Source organism: Lotus japonicus, chromosome 3 (assembly GCF_012489685.1).
Source record: "Lotus japonicus ecotype B-129 chromosome 3, LjGifu_v1.2".
Taxonomy (NCBI): Eukaryota; Viridiplantae; Streptophyta; class Magnoliopsida; order Fabales; family Fabaceae; genus Lotus; species Lotus japonicus.
The window spans coordinates 47,022,011-47,040,169 of NC_080043.1; positions in this window are offsets into that span (position 1 = coordinate 47,022,011).

The window sequence follows — 18,159 nt, forward strand, 5'->3', positions numbered from 1 at the left end:
AAAATCCAACCAGCTCTCTGTGATCCCCATAGGAAACCACACAAAAAGCTACCGGTAGGAAACTACCCTGTCCCAAAACTGAAGCATGACGGTCAGAGCATCGACACTACTCCTACACTAATCCCTACCCGAGGAGCCCACACTAGCACTCGATCCTACATGCTAGCGCGGTCGTCATCCGAATCTGCATCCAGGACGACTAAGTCGACATACTCAACACTGCCCTCTCTGTCCACCCTAATGCGCTCCTGCACTGGCCTCTCGGGCTCGGGGCCCGGAACGAGATCCGCGACGACAACAGCAGCAGTAGACGGACTAGACTCCGTCGAAGCCCCACCTACTGGCAGCTCCTCAGAGGGGTCCTCATCATCCGAAGGGATGGTGGCGGTGGGAGGTCCTCCCAAGCCGGGTCCACAGTGTACTCCTGGAGGCAGGTTGAAGCTCACTATGTGCCTCCTCATCACCCCTTCCGTCAAGCGTCCGAATCGGTCGACACGGTCCTCCATGACCCGACCGGTGTAGGTCGCACGGTGGCCCTCGGGATCGACCACCCATGCACCTGGGTCGTCTTGATCAAGCATCTCGTACCTGGTCCCCCCCGAGGGGCTGACCATGGTAAACCAATCCCCCATACTCATCTGACAAATGGCGTAGTCCGCCCAAACACACACAGCAGACGCGAGGGTCAACTCCAAAGAATTATATAATTAATAAAACTAGATATAATTATAGGATAATGAATACTTGCCGCTCAGGCTTATAAGTTTTGGGATAGATTCCTAGGGTTGCATGTATCACAATGAATATAAAGAACCATAATAACAAGTAGCATGCCTCAAAAATAGGATAAACAGTTACCAATCACACTCAGCAACTAAGTCAGCATGTATGTTGGATGAAATGCAATGCTGGGTAACAAAATGCATTCCGGAAGAAGGATGGACACCATCGAGTCAGCCCTAACACCGGCCAAAGTGGGACCATTCCGCTCGGGCGTCTCTTACACCACACAAAAGTAGTCAGATCAGCAGTGAACCCGTAGGTCTGCCATTCCGTCTGCTACTGAGGACCACCGTAGTGTCCTAAATATGGAAATCCGGGTCTTATGACCATTTTGGAATCCACCGAGGTCCGGTATCACGCCGTGTATTAACCTCAAAATGAGTGCATGAATGCAAGTGATTAGCCAAACAACGTCTCCGACCTCACCCGACACGTCGCCACGTGTTCTAAATAACTTATTGTCTCTAAAAAGCCTACCCTAAGGCAAACGTCGATTCTGCGACAAAATGAATTAATCAAAGAAGAAGAATGTACTTTGGAACTCATGGTTCCCGGCTAAACTTTAGATAGCCAATCAATAAACTGCTCATCGAGCGAAAAGGTACCGAAGTACTTGGAAACTTATAGTCTCCGGCTAAACTTTAGATAGACAAACATTAAACTGCTCATCGAGCGAAAAGAGTATCAACATACTCGAAAACTTGTTAGTTCCTCAAAACTTGGACTCGACGACACTTCTCATATCTCCCAAACTAATATTCGGCTCTAAGCTCTTATCTAAGATTATTATTATTGTTCAAAGTATTTAGAAGTTGATTAATGTCTTATGAGTTTTCCGTGATGAAATAGTTTACATTTTAATCTTATAATACTTCCTAAGAGTTTTCAGAGATCCCATAATCTCAAATAATTCCCTGAGAAGGTCTCGATCCATTAAAACATAACAAGGTCCGAACTCCGTTCGTCCTTTAAAACTCTCTCAAAATCTCATAAAAATTCGGCATGACTTGCCCGTAATCCTCACTTTCCAGAAACATAGGCACGAGTGGAATAGCATCAATGAAACAGCTCAACCAATAGGCATAAACAGCATATTCCAACACATCCTAAGTTAACCATGTAGCACATAGCATGTGAATCATTTAGCACACAATATCATGGCATCAAGTACTCAACAAGTTCGGCCGAAGCCTCAGAAATCATTTCAGACATTTAGCAATTAGGTGCATAACACATAAATCAAGTCGAATTTCATCGACACCTAAAGCATTATCTAGTAATTCAGAGAGTAGCCCTCACCGGTGGGTCTTCCAGCTTCCTCCTCAAAATGTTCTTCAAGCTCTTCTCCTTGATTTCTGGGAATCTCCTCAAACGAACCTTAAGCAAAAATCACAGAAATCAACACCAAGAGTCAGAAACTCAGCAATCAAAGAGTCCTAGGGTTACACAGTACACTACTACCTCCGTGGTACGACAATCTAACGCGTTAAGACAAGTTTTCGAAAAATCGGATTCTCCTCCCCCCTTGATATAGCTCTCGGCCACTTCCTCTCATTGGGAGGGTCGATTTTTCTTCGATCAAACTTGGTTCCTAGGTTAACATAAGCCGTAACTAAGACGGTTCTAGGCTCGGAAAAATTTTCGGATCGAAAACTGATATAGGGGTAGTTTGGTCATTATTTTTAGCTCAGAATTTCAAAATTGGATTTTTGAAAAACAAATTGGATGGGGACGTCCACAACGACGTTTATGACGACAAATCCTACTAGCACTAAGCCAAGTCGATAGATTAGAGCTTAAAGGTTGCGACTTTGCCGAAAAATGGGTATTTAGGGTAGAAATTGATCCCGGCGGCATTTCGTCGACATTTGACAAAATCTAATCCGCAGAACACGCTCAGGAGCATGCAGGGAAGAAGTTTAGACGCTGAAATCAGCTGATTTGAACAGTTTTTCAAAAACCTCAAAATTTTGAACTCAGAAAGTCGCAGGAGAAGTGGACAGAAACGACGATTCGAAGGAGAGTATAGATTACCTACTTCGAGGTCTTCGATTAGTGACGATCGGTGAAGCAAACGGGCAAGAAACGACGAAGATCCGGATCTCTCTCTCTCTCTTGATGCTCGCGGGTTTGGGGAGGGGAAATGGGTGTTTTTTCTCAAAAAAATCTAATTTTCTAGCTATTTATAGGTTTTGGAAAAAAACGGAAAAATGATTTTTTTTCGATTCCGATTTTTCCTACGCGTTCCTCTGTGCATTCTAAGATAGGTTCTGGCGACAGAATTCCAGAACTCAAAATAGGATTCTTGGAATTAAACCAGAAGATCCAAGATCGGCATAAGTCGGTGTAAGTCGGTTTATCCCGAAAAACTACTTTTTGCAGTGATCGTCGGATGAGAAAACTTCCTTCTGAAGAAAGATTAGAATTGACGAGAGAAATAGGAGAACGCGGGTGGAATCTTCTTTTGCAGCTCCGAATAGAAAAAACCTTCATCGTCTGTCGATCTTAGGTTTCTCGAACTATCAGGGATTCCGTTTCGGCAAACTTCCGAGAATTGGAATTTGACGTTCGTACTTTCCAGGATTTCGCATCGAAATGATTGTTTAAGGACGGAAAAGAGAAGTTCTAACATTTCTCTGAGGATTTTTGGAATTAGTTTCCATCGTGTCCTAAAGCGTAAATTAACTATTCACTAATACCTTTGACCAAGGATTATGCGTATGTTAGTCGTGCTATAACTCTTATCGGTTTTTCGATAAATTCTTGGACTTTTCCTGAACCTTTTTCCTTCACAAATTTATCTTAATCTAATAAACTCTTTTATTTTATTCACTTATCAAAAGCGTTAAAACTTGGGCCTTACATTACTACCCTCCAAAAAGAAAGTTTCGACCTCGAAACTTATGGTTCAGTAAAAAGTTCTGGATACTGTTCCTTGATCTTTTCCTTCAGCTCCCACGTCGCATCGCCTGTGTCCTTGTTCCAAATAACCTTCACTAACTCGATCTCTTTTCCCCTCAACTGCTTTATCCTTGTGTCACCAATGCTGATTGGCGGTGTCTCGAAAGACAAGTTATCCTTCAACTCAATGTCATCCAGCTCGATGACGTGCGTCGGATCAGCAATATACTTCCGCAGTTGTGACACATGGAATACATCGTGAATGTTTGATAGAAAAGGCGGTAGTGCGATCTGATAAGCTACCGGTCCTACACGACGAGTAATCTGATAAGGTCCAATGAACTTTGGCGTAAGCTTTCTTGACTTGATTGCTCGACCAACTCCTGTAGTCTGAGTAACTCGCAGAAACACATGATCTCCTTCTTCGAATTCCAGGGTTCTGCGCCTTTGATCTGCATAGCTCTTCTGTCTACTCTGAGAAGCCTTCATCTTTTCTCTGATCTGTTTAATCTTCTCAGTCGTCTGTTGCAGAAGTTCCGGTCCTACTAACAAATTCTCTCCATCTTGATACCAACATAAAGGTGTTCTACACTTGCGGCCATACAATGCCTCATACGGTGCCATACCTATGGTCGTATGAAAACTGTTGTTATATGTGAATTCAATCAGTGGCAATAGGGTATCCCAACTGCCCTTGTTGTCTAACACGCAAGCTCGTAGCAAATCCTCCAATGATTGGATAGTTCTCTCAGTTTGCCCATCAGTCTGTGGATGATAAGCAGAACTTAATCTCAGCCTCGTTCCCAAAGCCTCATGAAGATCCCCCCACAAATGTGAAGTAAACTTCGGGTCTCTATCGGAAACGATACTTGTTGGCACTCCATGAAGTCGCACAATCTCAGCTATATAAATCTCTGATAGCTTATCCACGTTGTACGTAGTTTTCACAGGTATGAAATGAGCCGACTTAGTCAGCCGATCCACGATTACCCAAATCGAATCATATCCTTTTTGAGTCCTTGGCAATGCCACGACAAAATCCATCGATATGCTATCCCATTTCCATTGAGGTACATCCAAGCTTTGTAGCATACCCGCAGATTTCTGATGTTCCACCTTCGCCTTTTGACAGGTTAAACATGCAGCTACATATTCTGCCACTTGTCTTTTCATTCCTGGCCACCAAAAATTCACCTTCAAGTCCTGATGCATCTTTTTCATTCCAGGGTGAATGCTCAACTTACTTTTGTGACCTTCGTCCATTATCAACCTCCTTAAGTCAGGGTTGTTAGGTACGCAAACTCTACCCTTACACCGTAGGATATTGTCACTTCCTACCTTGAATTCCGGGTCCTTACCCTGAATTACCAAATTCCTTTTTCCGAGTAAAAATTCATCTTGTAGCTGTTGGTCTCGGATTTCTTCCATCAATCCATTGGTAATCCTGATCATCCCGAACCTCAGTTCTCCCTCGGATACTCTTACGTCCAAACTCAAATCTCGGAATTGTTCCAGCAGTTGCAGCTCCTTCACCATCATTGACGAGATATGCATTTTCCTGCTCAATGCATCAGCAACAACATTAGCTTTTCCAGGATGGTAATGTAAGGTAAAATCGTAATCCTTGAGAAACTCCATCCAACGTCGTTGTCTCATGTTCAACTCCTTCTGGTCGAACAAGTACTTCAAGCTCTTGTGATCACTAAATATGGTGAAATTGCATCCATATAAGTGATGTCTCCAGATCTTCAACGAAAACACAATGGCAGCAAGTTCTAAGTCATGAGTCGGATAGTTCTTCTCATGAGTCTTCAGTTGTCGTGAAGCATAAGCCACCACCTTCCGATGCTGCATCAGCACACATCCCAACCCTTGATGCGAAGCATCACAGTACACTTCATACGGTTCCTCTGGTTGCGGTAAGACGAGTACAGGTGACGTCGTCAAACGTTCCTTCATTGTCTGAAAGCTAGTTTCGCACGCTTCGGTCCATGCAAAAGGTTGATCCTTTCTCGTAAGTTGAGTCAAGGGTCCAACGATCTTGGCGAAATTCTCAATGAAGCGACGATAGTACCCCGCCAAACCGACAAAACTCCTGATCTCAGTCACGGTCTTTGGCCGTTCCCATGACAACACCGTCTCTACCTTTGCTGGATCCACAGCTATACCTTCTTTAGAGATCACATGGCCCAAGAATTTTACCTCTTCGAGCCAAAATTCACACTTAGAAGGGTTGGCGTACAGCTTTGTCTCTCTCAACACTTGTAAAACCTGACGCAAGTGCCCTTCATGATCTTCAGCATTCTTTGAGTAGATCAGAATGTCGTCGATAAACACCACGACGAATCGATCCAAGAACGGATGGAATGTCCTATTCATGTAATCCATGAAGATAGCAGGTGCGTTTGTCACCCCAAATGGCATCACTAGATACTCATAGTGTCCATAACGAGTCCGGAATGCCGTCTTCTGGATATCCTCAGTCTTTACTCTGATCTGATGGTAACCCGACTTCAGGTCTATTTTTGAGAATATCGCAGCTCCTCGTAGTTGATCCATCAAATCATCAATTCTAGGTAGCGGATACCTATTCTTGACGGTCACCTTGTTCAGTTGTCGATAGTCGACACAAAGTCTAGATTTCCCATCCTTCTTTTTCACCAATAAGACGGGTGCTCCCCAAGGTGAAACGCTTGGTCGGATGAATCCCTTCGACAGAAGATCCTCAGGTTGAGACTTCAACTCCACCAATTCCGCAGGTGCCATCCGATATGGTGCAATCGAAATCGGTCCTGTTCCCGGTACGATGTCAATAGCAAACTCAATGTCGCGTACAGGCGGCAAACCAGGTACATCGCCAGGAAAAACATCCGCGAAGTCCCTCACAACTGGAATATTACTCACTTCCGAATTCCCTTTACTCTCCAAGCTCAACAAAACTGAATACTCTTGAGATCCTTCATTCAGAGAGACGCTAATATGATTGGCGGATAGATACTCGGAAAGATCCGAGTCAGGAAATACCACTCTCTTTCGGCTACAGTCCAGAAGACAATGGTAGTGGGACAACCAGTCCATCCCTAGGATAACATCTAGGTTCTTGAGAGTTAGGCACACTAGGTTAGCATGGTAAACTTTATCCCTATAGGTTACTGGGCAATACATGCATGCAGTATTGGCAAGCAGAGTTTTGGCAGGTGTGGTGACTATAAGATCGAAACTCAAAGTAGTAACGGGAAGTTTTAATCTAGCAGCACATTCCCTAGAGATAAAAGAGTGCGTTGCTCCGGAATCGAAAAGTACAGTTAGGAGATTACCGTCAATCTCGCAGTCTCCCCTGATCAGACCATCAACCTCTTCAGCTTCTTCACCATCCATGGTGTAGACTCTTGCCTTGGCAGCAGGACGCTTCCCACGAGCAGTGTTAACAGCTGGTTCTGTCTTGGGTGCTCTGCATTGAGCAGCAGTATGCCCCAACTTGTTACAGTTAAAACATTTGGGCCTCATGTCAGTACAAGCATTGGCATAGTGCCCAGGCTGCCCACATCTGTAACAGGTCATTTCCCTGTTCACAGTCTGACCTCCAGAACCTCCAGCAGTACCCACCATGGGCCTATAAGATCCTGAAGCAATTCCTCTACCTGCAGGACGTTGATACGGCCTCCTGCTCTGAAATCTCCCTCTGCCTTGAAAATTTTGAGAGCCCAACCTCATCGGCCCTCCTGTTCCAACACGGTTCAGTCTCCTGTTCTTCATTATCTCCACCTCAGTGGCTTTCTCAACCAAAGTCTGAAAACGAGTGATTCCCAACGGTTTCACCGAGTCTTCAATATCGGGCCTCAGCCCATTCACAAAGCGCTTGCACATATAGGGTTCATCGACCCCATTGCGGAAGAATCGAAAGTGCTTGGCCAACGATTCCAGCTTGGCAGCATATTCCGGGATGGACATGCTACCCTGACGAAGTGTCAGGAATTGCGACTCACGCTCGTCCCGAGCACTATCTGGAAAATACTTTTCCAGAAAAGCAGCACGAAACGAAACCCAGTTCACTTCCAAGTTGTTTGCTTCCATCATTCCTCTGGCGCCTCTCCACCAGTACTCAGCATCACCCAACAGTAGAAAGGTTGCCATTCCCACCTTGGCCCCCTCAGCAGTCTGTAATACACCGAAGATCTTTTCAATCTCCTGGATCCAGAGATCCGCTTTGTCCGGGTCAGTACCCCCCGAGAACTTAGGTGGATCCTGTCTCCTAAAATCATTCAGGCCTCTGTTCTGATCCATTGTCACTTCCCTCTGGCGTTGGTGCTGATCACGTGCCTCCTCAGCAGCACGCCTCATAGCATTATCGTTTGCCTGTGCAGTCACAGCTTGGGCCATAGTGGCCATCATCTCAGCTAGTTGGTTAGCGTTAACCATGTTCTGCTAAATTAACAAACAGTTAGTGCTCATCATAAGATAGCATCTGATATAACTATACAATATGATTAAGCAATAACTTCAAACAATTCTAAGCGAAAAATCGCTTGGCAGACAATCAATTTTTACTCTTTGCAGAGTCACACAACCTAGCACAGAAGACCTATTCCCCACGACTCCCAAAAGACTCGACTAAGCTCTGATACCACAATTGTAACACCCCGATTTCGGTGGCGTCACTTTAGTAACCAAAAGAAAATACTTGAGCGGAAAAACGTGAATTATTTTTTTTTCGACAATATAGCTAAAGACAGAAAGCAATAAACTCCCCAACAAAAGATAAAAGGAACTACTATACAACTATATATACATGCCTCGCTAAACACAACCACGTCACGAGTAACCTCCAGTGACGGGTGACAGAAAAAGAGTAACGCCCGAAGGCAATATGTACAGTCCAAGGTAAAAATACTGTGTCCGCAACACTAAACCTCAAAATCTGAGAACAAGTTGGCCCAGCGGCCTAAGAAAAGACCCCCTAAAAATCCAACCAGCTCTCTGTGATCCCCATAGGAAACCACACAAAAAGCTACCGGTAGGAAACTACCCTGTCCCCAAAACTGAAGCATGACGGTCAGAGCATCGACACTACTCCTACACTAATCCCTACCCGAGGAGCCCACACTAGCACTCGATCCTACATGCTAGCGCGGTCGTCATCCGAATCTGCATCCAGGACGACTAAGTCGACATACTCAACACTGCCCTCTCTGTCCACCCTAATGCGCTCCTGCACTGGCCTCTCGGGCTCGGGGCCCGGAACGAGATCCGCGACGACAACAGCAGCAGTAGACGGACTAGACTCCGTCGAAGCCCCACCTACTGGCAGCTCCTCAGAGGGGTCCTCATCATCCGAAGGGGATGGTGGCGGTGGAGGTCCTCCCAAGCCGGGTCCACAGTGTACTCCTGGAGGCAGGTTGAAGCTCACTATGTGCCTCCTCATCACCCCTTCCGTCAAGCGTCCGAATCGGTCGACACGGTCCTCCATGACCCGACCGGTGTAGGTCGCACGGTGGCCCTCGGGATCGACCACCCATGCACCTGGGTCGTCTTGATCAAGCATCTCGTACCTGGTCCCCCCCGAGGGGCTGACCATGGTAAACCAATCCCCCATACTCATCTGACAAATGGCGTAGTCCGCTCAAACACACACAGCAGACGCGAGGGTCAACTCCAAAGAATTATATAATTAATAAAACCAGATATAATTATAGGATAATGAATACTTGCCGCTCAGGCTTATAAGTTTTGGGATAGATTCCTAGGGTTGCATGTATCACAATGAATATAAAGAACCATAATAACAAGTAGCATGCCTCAAAAATAGGATAAACAGTTACCAATCACACTCAGCAACTAAGTCAGCATGTATGTTGCATGAAATGCAATGCTGGGTAACAAAATGCATTCCGGAAGAAGGATGGACACCATCGAGTCAGCCCTAACACCGGCCAAAGTGGGACCATTCCGCTCGGGCGTCTCTTACACCACACAAAAGTAGTCAGATCAGCAGTGAACCCGTAGGTCTGCCATTCCGTCTGCTACTGAGGACCACCGTAGTGTCCTAAATATGGAAATCCGGGTCTTATGACCATTTTGGAATCCACCGAGGTCCGGTATCACGCCGTGTATTAACCTCAAAATGAGTGCATGAATGCAAGTGATTAGCCAAACAACGTCTCCGACCTCACCCGACACGTCGCCACGTGTTCTAAATAACTTATTGTCTCTAAAAAGCCTACCCTAAGGCAAACGTCGATTCTGCGACAAAATGAATTAATCAAAGAAGAAGAATGTACTTTGGAACTCATGGTTCCCGGCTAAACTTTAGATAGCCAATCAATAAACTGCTCATCGAGCGAAAAGGTACCGAAGTACTTGGAAACTTATAGTCTCCGGCTAAACTTTAGATAGACAAACATTAAACTGCTCATCGAGTGAAAAGAGTATCAACATACTCGAAAACTTGTTAGTTCCTCAAAACTTGGACTCGACGACACTTCTCATATCTCCCAAACTAATATTCGGCTCTAAGCTCTTATCTAAGATTATTATTATTGTTCAAAGTATTTAGAAGTTGATTAATGTCTTATGAGTTTTCCGTGATGAAATAGTTTACATTTTAATCTTATAATACTTCCTAAGAGTTTTCAGAGATCCCATAATCTCAAATAATTCCCTGAGAAGGTCTCGATCCATTAAAACATAACAAGGTCCGAACTCCGTTCGTCCTTTAAAACTCTCTCAAAATCTCATAAAAATTCGGCATGACTTGCCCGTAATCCTCACTTTCCAGAAACATAGGCACGAGTGGAATAGCATCAATGAAACAGCTCAACCAATAGGCATAAACAGCATATTCCAACACATCCTAAGTTAACCATGTAGCACATAGCATGTGAATCATTTAGCACACAATATCATGGCATCAAGTACTCAACAAGTTCGGCCGAAGCCTCAGAAATCATTTCAGACATTTAGCAATTAGGTGCATAACACATAAATCAAGTCGAATTTCATCGACACCTAAAGCATTATCTAGTCATTCAGAGAGTAGCCCTCACCGGTGGGTCTTCCAGCTTCCTCCTCAAAATGTTCTTCAAGCTCTTCTCCTTGATTTCTGGGAATCTCCTCAAACGAACCTTAAGCAAAAATCACAGAAATCAACACCAAGAGTCAGAAACTCAGCAATCAAAGAGTCCTAGGGTTACACAGTACACTACTACCTCCGTGGTACGACAATCTAACGCGTTAAGACAAGTTTTCAAAAAATCGGATTCTCCTCCCCCCTTGATATAGCTCTCGGCCACTTCCTCTAATTGGGAGGGTCGATTTTTCTTCGATCAAACTTGGTTCCTAGGTTAACATAAGCCGTAACTAAGACGGTTCTAGGCTCGGAAAAATTTTCGGATCGAAAACTGATATAGGGGTAGTTTGGTCATTATTTTTAGCTCAGAATTTCAAAATTGGATTTTTGAAAAACAAATTGGATGGGGACGTCCACAACGACGTTTATGACGACAAATCCTACTAGCACTAAGCCAAGTCGATAGATTAGAGCTTAAAGGTTGCGACTTTGCCGAAAAATGGGTATTTAGGGTAGAAATTGATCCCGGCGGCATTTCGTCGACATTTGACAAAATCTAATCCGCAGAACACGCTCAGGAGCATGCAGGGGAGAAGTTTAGACGCTGAAATCAGCTGATTTGAACAGTGTAAGATCAAGTTTTGATCTAGTAGTACAACTCTATGTTTTGATGATTACAAGTTAACCTTTTGATATGAACAATTGTGGTACTCTAACGTGTTTTTCTGAGTGTGCTATTTACAGGCTCTGACCTCAACTCAATCTCACACAAATCAGAAGCACTGTGTATAAAGAGTAACCCAAGCAACGCTTTCGCATTCACCATGTTCAGTATGAACAGTGGAAAAGCTTCAGAAGTTCTGAAGTTATACAAACTCTGATGAGGACTCAGTCACTAAAAGCTCTGAAGATCCAGAAGTTCTGATAACCAAGAAACACTGAAGGTTCAGATGTTCTGATGGTGTAGAAGACTCTGAAGTTGCAGAAGCTGAATAGTGGAAACTCTGAAGTCCAGAAGCAAGAAACTCTGAAGGCCATGTTCTTCCGTCTGAGTTCAGAATCAGAAGATACAATGGTCAGAGGATCTGTGCTTTCCCTCTGACTCTGATCAACCGGCTTCACAAGTTCCAATATGAAGTATTCCTCTGATCAGAAGTCTCCTAGGTTAAAAGGTCAAGTCGCTATCCAAGTACAAAAGCAAGTGTACCTTCCTGACGACCTACCTAACGTTCTCAGCCACAGCAGAAGCTGGATTTTCCAGAACTGCCCTCCAACGGTAGCATTTCCCATGCAACGCTCAACCCTAATCCTTGGAGTATATATAGTGGCTGAAGATTGAAAGAAGCGGCTAGAAGAAGAAGATATAATACACGCGCAAGACATATTCAAAATATTCTAAGCTTTCTTTCATCTGAAATTCATTGAGTTTACAATTAGCTTTTTAGAAGCAAATCTCTTGTAAACAATTCTTTGATAAACAGTTTGTTTAGTTCCTTTAGGAGATCAAGGTTGATCGGATCCTAGAGAAGACTAAGAGAGTGAATCTTAGTGTGAGCTAAGTCAGTGTAATTGTTAGTCACTTGTAGGTTTCAAGTGCAGTTGTAACTCTTACCTGATTAGTGGATTGCCTTCATTCTAAGAAGGAAGAAATCACCTTAACGGGTGGACTGGAGTAGCTTGAGTGATTTATCAAGTGAACCAGGATAAAATCCTTGTGTGCTTTTCTATCTCTTATCTTTAGCACTTAAGTTCTCGAAAGATTTGTCTAAATCTTTAAGGTGGAAGTTTTGTTCTTAAAACGTTATTCAAACCCCCCCCTTTCTACCATTTTTCATACCTTCAATTGGTATCAGAGCGCAAGTTCTGATTACCACACCTAACAGTGTTCAGTGATCCGGGCCGGTGTGAAAAACAATGGCTGCTACCACCAGTGAAACTCAAAGAGATGGTTACAATGCAAAGCCTCCTATGTTCGATGGTCAAAGGTTCGAATATTGGAAAGATAGACTGGAAAGTTTCTTTCTGGGTTTCGATGCAGATCTCTGGGATATTATTGTGGATGGCTACGAGCGTCCAGTTGATGCAGATGGCAAGAAGATCCCAAGGTCAGAGATGACTGCAGATCAAAAGAAGCTGTACTCACAACATCACAAAGCAAGAGCAATTCTTCTAAGTGCTATTTCCTATGAAGAGTACCAGAAGATTACAGATCGTGAGTTTGCTAAAGGCATTTTTGAATCTCTGAAGATGTCTCATGAAGGAAACAAGAAAGTCAAAGAATCAAAGGCATTGTCTTTGATCCAAAAGTATGAATCCTTCATCATGGAGCCAAATGAGTCCATTGAAGAAATGTTCTCCAGATTTCAGTTGCTTGTAGCTGGCATACGACCTCTCAACAAGAGCTACACAACAAAAGATCATGTCATAAGGGTCATCAGGTGTCTTCCTGAAAGTTGGATGCCTTTGGTGACTTCAATCGAGCTCACGAGAGACGTTGAGAATATGAGTTTAGAAGAACTCATCAGCATTTTGAAATGCCATGAGCTGAAGCGTTCAGAGATGCAAGATCTGAGGAAAAAGTCCATAGCCTTGAAATCCAAATCTGAAAAGGCTAAGGTTGAGAAGTCAAAAGCTCTTCAAGCTGAAGAAGAGGAATCTGAAGAAGCATCAGAAGATTCTGATGAAGATGAGCTGACTCTGATCTCCAAGAGACTCAACCGCATCTGGAAGCACAGGCAGAGCAAGTTCAAAGGCTCTGGAAAGGCAAGAGGAAAGTCTGAATCCTCAGGTCAGAAGAAGTCATCAATCAAGGAAGTCACTTGCTTTGAGTGCAAAGAATCAGGGCACTACAAAAGTGACTGTCCAAAATTGAAGAAGGACAAGAAGCCAAAGAAGCACTTCAAGACCAAGAAGAGTCTGATGGTGACATTTGATGAATCAGAGTCAGAGGATGTTGACTCTGATGGTGAAGTCCAAGGACTCATGGCCATTGTCAAAGACAAAGGAGCAGAGTCAAAGGAAGCTGTTGACTCTGACTCAGAATCAGAAGGAGATCCTAACTCAGACGATGAAAATGAGATATCCTTGATAGCTCCACTGAAACACCAATCATGGTATCTGGACAGTGGATGCTCGCGTCACATGACGGGAGAAAAGCGTATGTTCCGAGAGCTGAAACTTAAGCCTGGAGGCGAAGTTGGCTTCAGAGGAAATGAAAAGGGTAAAATTATTGGTAATGGTACTATTTGTGTAGATAGTAGTCCATGCATTGATAATGTGTTATTGGTAGACGGCTTAACACATAACTTATTGTCTATAAGTCAATTAGCTGACAAGGGTTATGATGTTATATTCAATCAAAAGTCCTGCCGGGCTGTAAGTCAGATCGATGGCTCTGTTCTGTTTAACAGCAAGAGGAAGAACAACATTTATAAGATCAGATTATCTGAGTTGGAGGCTCAGAATGTGAAGTGCCTTCTGTCTGTTAATGAAGAGCAGTGGGTATGGCATAGACGGTTAGGGCATGCCAGTATGAGAAAGATTTCTCAGCTGAGCAAGCTAAACCTTGTCAGGGGCTTACCCAATCCGAAGTTCGCTTCAGACGCTCTTTGTGAAGCATGTCAGAAAGGCAAATTCACAAAAGTCCCTTTCAAGGCAAAGAATGTTGTCTCAACCTCAAGGCCGTTAGAACTTCTGCATATCGACCTGTTTGGACCAGTGAAAACTGAGTCTATAGGTGGCAAGAGATATGGGATGGTTATCGTTGATGACTATAGCCGCTGGACATGGGTAAAGTTTCTAACCCGCAAGGATGAGTCTCATGCTGTGTTCTCTACCTTTATTGCTCAAGTGCAAAACGAGAAGGCTTGTAGGATTGTGCGTGTCAGAAGTGACCATGGTGGAGAGTTTGAGAATGACAAGTTTGAGAGTCTGTTTGATTCCTATGGAATAGCACATGATTTCTATTGTCCCAGAACTCCTCAAAAAAATGGTGTTGTTGAGAGGAAGAACAGAACTCTTCAGGAGATGGCTAGAACCATGCTCCAAGAAACTGGCATGGCTAAGCACTTTTGGGCAGAGGCAGTAAATACAGCATGTTACATTCAGAACAGAATCTCTGTGAGACCAATTCTGAATAAGACTCCCTATGAATTGTGGAAGAACATAAAACCCAACATTTCTTATTTTCATCCTTTTGGCTGTGTTTGTTATGTTCTCAATACTAAGGATAGAGTGCATAAATTTGATGCTAAGTCTTCTAAGTGTCTATTACTTGGTTACTCTGATAGATCTAAAGGTTTTAGATTTTATAATACTGATGCTAAGACTATTGAAGAATCTATTCATGTTAGATTTGATGATAAGCTTGACTCTGACCAGTCAAAGCTAGTTGAAAAGTTTGCAGATTTAAGCATTAATGTTTCTGACAAAGGCAAAGCTCCAGAGGAAGTTGAGCCAGAGGAAGATGAACCAGAGGAAGAAGCTGGTCCCTCTAACTCACAAACTCTGAAGAAGAGCAGAATCACTGCAGCTCACCCTAAGGAATTGATTCTGGGCAACAAAGACGAACCAGTCAGAACCAGATCTGCCTTCAGACCCTCTGAAGAGACCTTGCTGAGTCTGAAAGGATTGGTGTCCTTAATTGAACCCAAGTCCATAGATGAAGCTCTTCAGGACAAGGAGTGGATTCTGGCTATGGAAGAAGAATTGAATCAATTTTCCAAGAACGATGTTTGGAGCTTAGTGAAGAAACCTGAGAATGTTCATGTTATTGGAACGAAATGGGTATTCAGAAACAAGCTGAATGAGAAAGGTGATGTAGTCAGAAACAAGGCAAGGCTAGTTGCTCAAGGCTACAGCCAGCAGGAAGGAATAGACTACACTGAAACATTTGCTCCAGTAGCAAGACTGGAGGCAATCAGACTATTGATCCCTTTTTCAGTAAATCACAACATAGTTCTACATCAGATGGACGTAAAGAGTGCCTTCCTAAATGGTTATATTTCAGAGGAAGTCTATGTTCATCAACCCCCAGGTTTTGAAGATGAGAAGAAACCAGACCATGTGTTCAAATTGAAGAAATCACTCTACGGTCTGAAGCAAGCTCCCAGAGCATGGTATGAGAGACTCAGCTCATTCCTTCTGGAGAATGAGTTTGTAAGGGGTAAAGTAGATACAACTCTTTTTTGCAAGACTTATAAAGATGATATCTTAATTGTGCAAATTTATGTTGATGATATTATATTTGGTTCTGCTAATCAATCTCTATGCAAAGAATTTTCTGAGATGATGCAGGCTGAATTTGAGATGAGTATGATGGGAGAATTAAAGTACTTTCTGGGAATACAAGTTGATCAAACACCAGAAGGAACATATATCCATCAGAGCAAGTACACTAAAGAACTTCTGAAGAAGTTCAATATGCTGGAATCTACAGTGGCCAAGACTCCAATGCATCCTACATGCATTCTGGAGAAAGAAGATAAAAGTGGTAAAGTATGTCAGAAGCTCTATCGTGGCATGATAGGTTCACTTCTATACTTAACTGCATCTAGGCCAGACATATTATTTAGTGTTCATTTATGTGCTCGATTCCAATCAGATCCAAGGGAAACCCACTTAACTGCTGTTAAGAGGATCCTAAGGTATTTGAAAGGCACCACTAACCTTGGCTTGATGTATAAGAAAACATCAGAGTATAAGCTTTCAGGTTATTGTGATGCTGATTATGCTGGAGATAGAACAGAGAGAAAAAGTACTTCCGGAAATTGTCAATTTCTGGGAAGCAATCTAGTCTCATGGGCAAGCAAGAGGCAATCAACCATTGCACTATCAACTGCAGAGGCAGAATATATCTTAGCAGCAATATGCAGCACTCAGATGCTCTGGATGAAACATCAGCTGGAGGATTATCAGATCCTTGAGAGCAATATCCCAATCTATTGTGATAACACTGCTGCAATCTCATTGAGTAAGAATCCTATCTTACATTCAAGGGCAAAGCACATTGAGGTAAAGTATCACTTTATTAGAGATTATGTACAGAAGGGCGTACTTCTTCTGAAGTTTGTTGATACTGACCATCAATGGGCAGATATCTTTACAAAGCCCTTAGCAGAGGATAGATTTAATTTTATTCTGAAAAATCTAAACATGGACTTTTGTCCAGAGTGAAGATGGATCAGAACCTCTGACTATGATACTTCTTGATCAGAAGATGTCTAGTCCAGAAGGTAACTCAATCAGAGTGTGTGTACCCACTGGTACTGACTCTAACGCTGAGACAACAACATGTGTGTCAGAATTTCTGATGCATAGTTCCTTGTGCCCGTGTGACAGTCTGTTATGATTGCGTGTAGATATGCTTATCTCCTGTGTGTGATTTGTGTATTTTACTGTTACTATCTATCTTTAATTTTCAACCGTTGATCTTAAAGTGCTTTTGAATCAACAACGGTTATTTGATAAAACCCATTATACACACACGTTCTCTTCACTTCCGGTTTTCACTCTCGCTCTCTCTGCTTTTCAAAACCGCCTTTTCTCGATTTCTCTCTCGATCTCTCTTCATCTTTCAACTTTCATCTTCCACCTTCAAACCGGGCAAGACGAGTTACAAGGTGATGGACCTTCACCCCAAACTCAGGATCTGGCACAAGATCCTACTCAACTGCATAAACCAGAGACCGAAGGGCAGTTCTCCAGACTACATCAACTTCAACCAGAAGGTGATGTTGTTCTTCATCCAAGATCAGGAGAAGATCTGCCTTCCCTTCTTCCTGTTCTCCTACTTGAAGGAATGCATCCGGAAGTCTAGCACCACCGCCTCCATCAAGTCTGCGATCAAATATATCCCTTTTGGGAGGCTGCTCTCAGACTTTCTCATTGAAAGCAACCTGGTGCAAGATCTGGTTAATGCTGGATGTACAGAAGATTTGAGCACAATTGTCAGTGATGTCTTCACTGCAAACTCTCTGAAGAAGATGGGTTTGGTCCAGAAGAAGATTGCTCCTGCTCGTGAAGACACATCCTCTGAGATCAGAAGCAGACGGATGCCTCTGAATGACTACCCACTGTGGACTCAGGCAGACAATCCTGAAGCCATCCGGTGTTATGTCGAAGACCTAAGGGCTCAAGGCTTTGAAATTGATCTTGATGATTTCTTCAGCAGACTGCCGCCAGCTCCAGAGTTTCCTTCTCCTCCCAAGAAGAAAGCTCAGAGGAAGATGGTTCTGGAAGAATCCTCTGAAGAATCTGATGTCCCTCTGGTCAAGAAGACGAAGAGAAAGCCTGATGATGGTGATGATAGTGATAGTGAGGATGGTCCTCCTAAGAAGAAGCAGAAGAAGGTCAGAATCGTGGTGAAGCCTACTCGGGTGGAACCAGCTGCTGAAGTAGTCAGAAGGACT